General features: G+C 47.2%; 2 non-coding genes across 2 annotated transcripts; both read right to left on the bottom strand.

Annotated features, from left to right (window-relative positions):
* Window positions 1–4100: 4100 nt before the first annotated feature.
* TRNAN-GUU (transfer RNA asparagine (anticodon GUU)) lies at window positions 4101–4172 on the bottom strand. The gene has a single exon. It is a non-coding gene; the product is annotated as a tRNA-Asn (tRNA).
* Window positions 4173–5440: 1268 nt separating this feature from the next.
* On the bottom strand, window positions 5441–5512 carry TRNAG-GCC (transfer RNA glycine (anticodon GCC)). The gene has a single exon. It is a non-coding gene; the product is annotated as a tRNA-Gly (tRNA).
* Window positions 5513–6074: the final 562 nt, after the last annotated feature.

Raw genomic sequence — 6074 nt, forward strand, 5'->3', positions numbered from 1 at the left:
CCGTCGCCCCACGTCCGCTTTTATCCGCCCGCAAGCAACCCGCTTTCTTTGGCAACTAGGGCCGTCCCCTTCATTCTATGCTGACCCCGGCCCGGGCTGGCTTTTTGGGAAGCCCATTCCCATCGCGCTCATGGCCCGGCTGGCCTGCCAGCGGGAGTGGGAATTATCCCGTTCCCTGGTAAAAAGGGTTGGTTGGATGCGGGATCTACTCCACGAGGAGCGGTACGAACATAGATAATATCATCACGACCTCTCGGTACCGCTAGGGATGCTTAACGCCACTTCGCCAACTGGCATTACCTGCGCTTTCGTGTCTCTTAGTGTGGTCAGCACTGGGTGTTTCCGAGCAGCGAGGCTTACACCCATTCGCATTAGTTCATCCAATAGTTCGTAACCTTTAGCACTAATTTTGGAATAAGCCATCTTCCTATCAAGGTTAAGGAGTCAACTGAGCATCTCAGCGTCGGGATTGAATACCCGGATCGAATCAGAGTTCACACCGCCCGCCCTGAACAAATAGGAGGCGTGGGCCACAGGTCGCACATAAGCCACCGGGTCGCACGACAGAAGAACACCCAAGATAAAGATGCACACTCCTCCATGTGAAATATGAATCTTCATGTTAACTTTTTGGTAGTAGTCGTGACCAACAGCCATCAGCAGTCGGCTCGTTGGTAAGGCGCGTAGCACTTCAAGCCCTATTTCTTGCGGCACACCCCCCCAACTCGCACTCCCCGAAGAAGAGGGGATGGGTAAAGCGGAAGGCCCAAAACTTTCTACTCTTCTTTCTATATGGGGGTGCCCGGGTTTCTTGTCATTTCGTCGTTGCTCATTCCCGTTAGGCCGAAGGGTTAGGCAGGTAGTACGGGCGCTCTGCGCACACTCACGCTTCGCTGACCTATCGCGTGGTAAAGAGAAGAAATCTGAAAGAATAGTAAACGGAGCACACCGCAGAAAGATTCTAAATATGACAAGTCCCCATGGATTCGATAAGACGGAAATGAGGCAGGAACGCAACAACATAAAGCATTTCTAGCGGATGAGCTTCTCCAAATTATGTCTGGTAATAGAATATGGCAACTTGCTCTGATCAACACTCCACTTTTAGCTCCGTCCATGGAGTGTATGAATTTCCTTGAATGTAGATAGACTAAAAAAGGGAATTCAGGGATAAGAATAGGAATTAACGTACCATTGGAAAAAGGGGCACCTGTGGGAACATCTCTATTGACGAACCATTTCAATAGTACGGGTGCTGCCGTGCCACGAGGCACGACCATGGAAGTAATGAAAAAGAAGAAGTTCTGTAGTTGGACCATCTACTCCATCCCTTCTATTTTTGCTTCTCCAGAGAAGGTTATGTTATTTTTAACATAAAACGTTATCCAGCGGATAAGTGTTATAACGCATACCGAAAAAAGCGCGACGGAGCGGAGCAGAAGGAGCGAAATAATGACTAGTCTTTTTTCAATCCGCTCAGCGACGGCGATTTATGAGCAGAAGCGGCAAGCGGATACTTTACTTCGTAACCTTCCTTCTTGCAGTTCATGCTGAACCTTCTACAAACCGAGCGGAACCTTCTTTCAGAACCTCAACAAAAGTAAATGAATGCCCATCTTATACACATGTCCTAGGAATGTTTCAGCATCTAATGCTTTCGTGAGAGGTTCTGAAAGAACTCATCTATTAGCATATGACGCTCGCTCACTCGCGTCTGAATCTTAATATATGAACCGCTTCCGCGCCTTGCTTCACAACACTATTTATATAATGGTTGGGTTGAAACTTGACTTTGACTTTCCTGTGGGTTTTTATTATCACAACAGAATTTAATCGGCTCCAGTTGCAGATAAATCACCGAAAAAAAGTGATTTCTTACTTATTATATTAGCATCACGTTCTTTGCTCCTAAAGTCACGCCGTCGCTTCTTCGCTCCGCTCATATCATAAATTCGCACGCTCCTAAAGTCGCGCCGTCGCGCCGCTCACTCGCGCCTCTGAGAGGTTCTGCAAGAACTTCGTAACCTCACCTCAGGTTCTGTGAAGTAAACTCAGAACCTCAGTTTTTCAGATGAAACGTTATCTGAAAGATAAGTTACCGAAGGTAAAGAAGCTGCCCGAAGAATGCGGATAGCATCACCTTCCAGGACCATCTTACCGCCAATCGATGTGGATGTGCATCTTAAAGCTCTCCACGCCTACTCTTATAAAGAGCACTATTGGATGCTTTGGTTCAGCATCTTAAAGTTCCGCCACGTTATGAAATAAAAGAGATTAGGGGATTTTTTTTTACGAATCCAATATTTGAGCCGATTCATTGTACAGCTTATGCCTTGTGAACCGCTGTCCCGGGCGCACCCGATTCGCTGCCAACCACACGAAAGGAACCACTTTATTCATGCAGAGGTAACGAAGTTATCCACAAAGATCTGAATGTGAATGGAAGGTTCCGAAGGCACGAGTGAGCGGGTAAACATAACCTTTGAAAAGTCTCAACAATTGTCAAGGTCGACGAAATCGGCTCAGTCTAACAAAGCCATTGGTACTCAACTAGAGCAGTTAGAATTATTAGCAAAGCATGCGTCCCAGTGGCTGACGTGTCCCAGCTCCCATGGTAGTCAAATTCTTTACTTCTTCGCTCGTCCGCTCACTCGCGCCGTCGCTCCTTGGAAAACCTTCGAATTTACATAACATAAGTTCTTGCAGAACCTTGCATCATAGGTAAGGTTCAGCATGAATGAAATGACTTCTTTGCTCGTCGCCGCTCCGCTCCTCGCGCCTTCTTTTTTATCAAATTGTTTGTTTTTGTATACCTACCGACTCTATTATGTAGAGTAAAGCCTCTAAGGGGGCACGGCATGTTGTAGCAGAACTGCTTGATGAAGTTGGCGGCCAAGTCAGTGGATGTTGGAATGGATTCGGCTGGGGGGTCGGTTGGTAGGGGAGTCTAATGCTGCCCCGGCAAGGTTTCATTGGAATAAGCGGATAAGGTTTGCATCGTCGCCAGCGAATTCCGTGCAGTAATGGATCAGGTGAGCTGAATCCGCCCGGGTTTGCCTGAACCCATTGTCACGATGGAATGTTTACTTCGTAACAAAAAGTTAAAGCAGAAATTGACTTCTTCGCTCGTCGCGCCGTCGCTTCTCCGCTCCTAAAGTCAAGTGGATGCTTTCTTGCATTTTAGCAATTCGCCATTTGCTCGCTTAGACATTAGGAGATCGGCCTCATGAGGGCGCACTACGAGCCCCTATTTGTAAGGCATTGGAGTAGGTCTTTCATATATAATAAAAAAATGATAATTATTAAAAACCCCAATTATGATATCTCTTCTCTCCCACTTCACACCTCGGAGCGCACTGTTCTTATAGAGATAAAAGCGCTTTCACATCTTCTTAACCCAAGGAAAGCGGAGCTAAAAGGGGACTCCTGGGAACAGATCCAGTGGAGACGAGGTGGGGCCTGTAGCTCAGAGGATTATAGCATGTGGCTACGAACCACGGTGTCGGGGGTTCGAATCCCTCCTGCCCACAACCGGCCAGGGAAGGCGCGACTTTACTTTAGGAGCGGAAAAGAATGATCGGGAGAGCGGCCGCAAAGCTATGGAACTTGGGTATGGGTCTTTTGTTGAAATGGAATGGCCTTACTTTTTTTTCTCGTGAATTAATTTAATAATGAAAGGTCCGAATCAGCATATTTATGTTCCCGTCACTCTTCCTCAGCCAGGCTTGGGCAGAATAGCAGAACAAGTCCAATAGTAGCATAGCCAAGCGTTCCTCGTTATTGTTTGCTCGCGGCCGATCGGGAGAATTGATGACTGCATCAAAGATGCACTGCTAGTACATCATCTGAGAATGATTAATTGCTCCTAAAGTCGCCCCTGAAGGGACCGGATCTACGCCAGGACGGTGATTCTCAAATCTCGCAGAACAGAATGTGATACGATGAGATAGAATGCAATAGAAACAAAGACAGGTTATGTCTTTTTCAAAAAAAGAAGGCGCGAGTGAGCGGGAGCATAAGGGAGCGTTAGATAAAAGCAAGAATACACGAGCGCTTTCATTTCTTTACAGAACGTAACTTTCATTCAGAAAACATAAAATCTCCCCAAGTAGGATTCGAACCTACGACCAGTCAGTTAACAGCCGACCGCTCTACCACTGAGCTACTGAGGAATGCCGACTACAAGGTTGACATCAGCCGCGGCCTCCCCTCAGAAACAGTCACCGGAACTATGCCTATTCCCTGCAGCGATACCGAGGCTGGTTTGGCATCCCAACCGGCTCCTTCTGAAATTAAAAGAAGAACCTCCTTTACTTCGTAACGATAACCTCAGAACCTGCCGGCGCGCTAATCATTTTTTCAGAATAACATGAAATTTCTCAGAAAACATCAATCAGAACAAAGAAAACACCAGCTGTCATGACCCGACTGGTTCTTTGGTAGTCCAAACTTATCCACTGCGCGGATAACCTTCAGAACCTCAGAAACACTAAGGTTCTGAAAGAACATTTGTTGAGCATTTCTAAGTTTCCATTGAGTACTTTGATCATACGTGGAGACTTCGTTCAACTTCGAGCTCTAACACAGTTCTTGAAGAACCTCCACCGCTCCTATTGCCTTCCCCGAGGCATCACAGTTAACCTAAAAAAACAAAAACTTTGTTAGTGCTTTTCTCTTTTCAGTAGCTCGAAGCTACGCCCCCCTTCCTCCAGTACAAAGCCAGACCCGAGGCGCGGAAGCGGTGAATATATTAAGATGAAGACGAGCGTTCAGATTCAGACGAGCATGAATATTAAGATTCAGACGCGACTGAAGGAGCGTAGAAAAGTGAGGTTTTCACATGGAAACTTCGTACCTCCGCAAGCGCCTTCATAGCTGCCTCACTTACTCTTGCTTGGACTGGTCTCTCTTCAATCATTCCCGGGATCAACGGTATACGAGTTCCTCGCTCGCTCGTCTTCATCTTTATCTGAACGCTCGTCTTCATCTTCACGCTCCTCGCGCCTTCATCTTCACGCTCCTCGCGCCTCGGCCTCGGAAATCCAAACAAAGGTTCTGTTCCTTCGTTATTTCATAACCTCATTCATCAGTCAGGTACTCGGTGCGTGCATTGGTGAGACAGAACGGCATCACGAGCCACTCACTCATGCCCTCCTTTGTGCTGAACGCCGTCTTCTCTCCCCAAAGAAAGATTAGGTTATGTTTACATAACATAATCATAATCAATGCTCTACTCTTATAGCAGCAGCTCCCATCCAGCACACGGAGGCTTCAAGCAAGGCCTGTGCGTTTCAAATTCCCTGTATCAGCTGCAGTCATAGGCGCCCCACCTGTTAGTACTGTCGAAGCGGTAGTCTGCTCTCTGCTTGCAGCTCGTTCCGTGCTTATGCACTCGACTCGCAGCCTACTCCACTCGTTACCACTGAACGACGAAGCCAGGAGCGGAAGGAGGGACTTGAACCCTCAACCTCAGCCTTGGCAAGGCTATGCTCTACCATTAAGCTATTTCCGCCAACTTTTTTTATGAAAGAAAGCACTACTGAGCAATTCACGTATCACTTGATACGGACGACTTATCTGCCGGACCACACCGAACTCCGATCGAGCTACGAGCACGAGTAGGTAGGCGGCTGCTAGGGTGACGGCAGGGCTGGGAAGGTGATGAGAATTTTTTGAGTTTCGCGCCAGATGAGATGATGATTAGTAGGTCAGGGAAGTTTGTTTGTGTACTCTTTATCACGTTCATAAAAGGGGTGCGCCGGCTGCTTCAAAAAGTGTTTAGCTTCTTTCGGTTCTTATTTATCAGAATCGGATAACCTTCGGATAACCTTCGGGTAACCTGCTCCACCTTTGAATGGTGCGAGTTGTAAGGAGGAAGGGGCGGCATTTCATTCTCGTAACTGGAGTGAGTGCACCGCAAGACCAGACAAGTGGCTCCCTCGAGCGGCATCTGTCTTTTAAGTTCTTTCAGAACCTAAGTTATTATTCTACGATAATCCAAGCAGCAGTACTCTATTACGTTATAATAAAAATTTCACTTCGTAACATGAACCTCGCGCCTTCGCTCCCGCTCA

The sequence above is a fragment of the Wolffia australiana genome, chromosome 15 (genome assembly GCF_029677425.1).
Source record: "Wolffia australiana isolate 7733 chromosome 15, ASM2967742v1".
NCBI lineage: Eukaryota > Viridiplantae > Streptophyta > Magnoliopsida > Alismatales > Araceae > Wolffia > Wolffia australiana.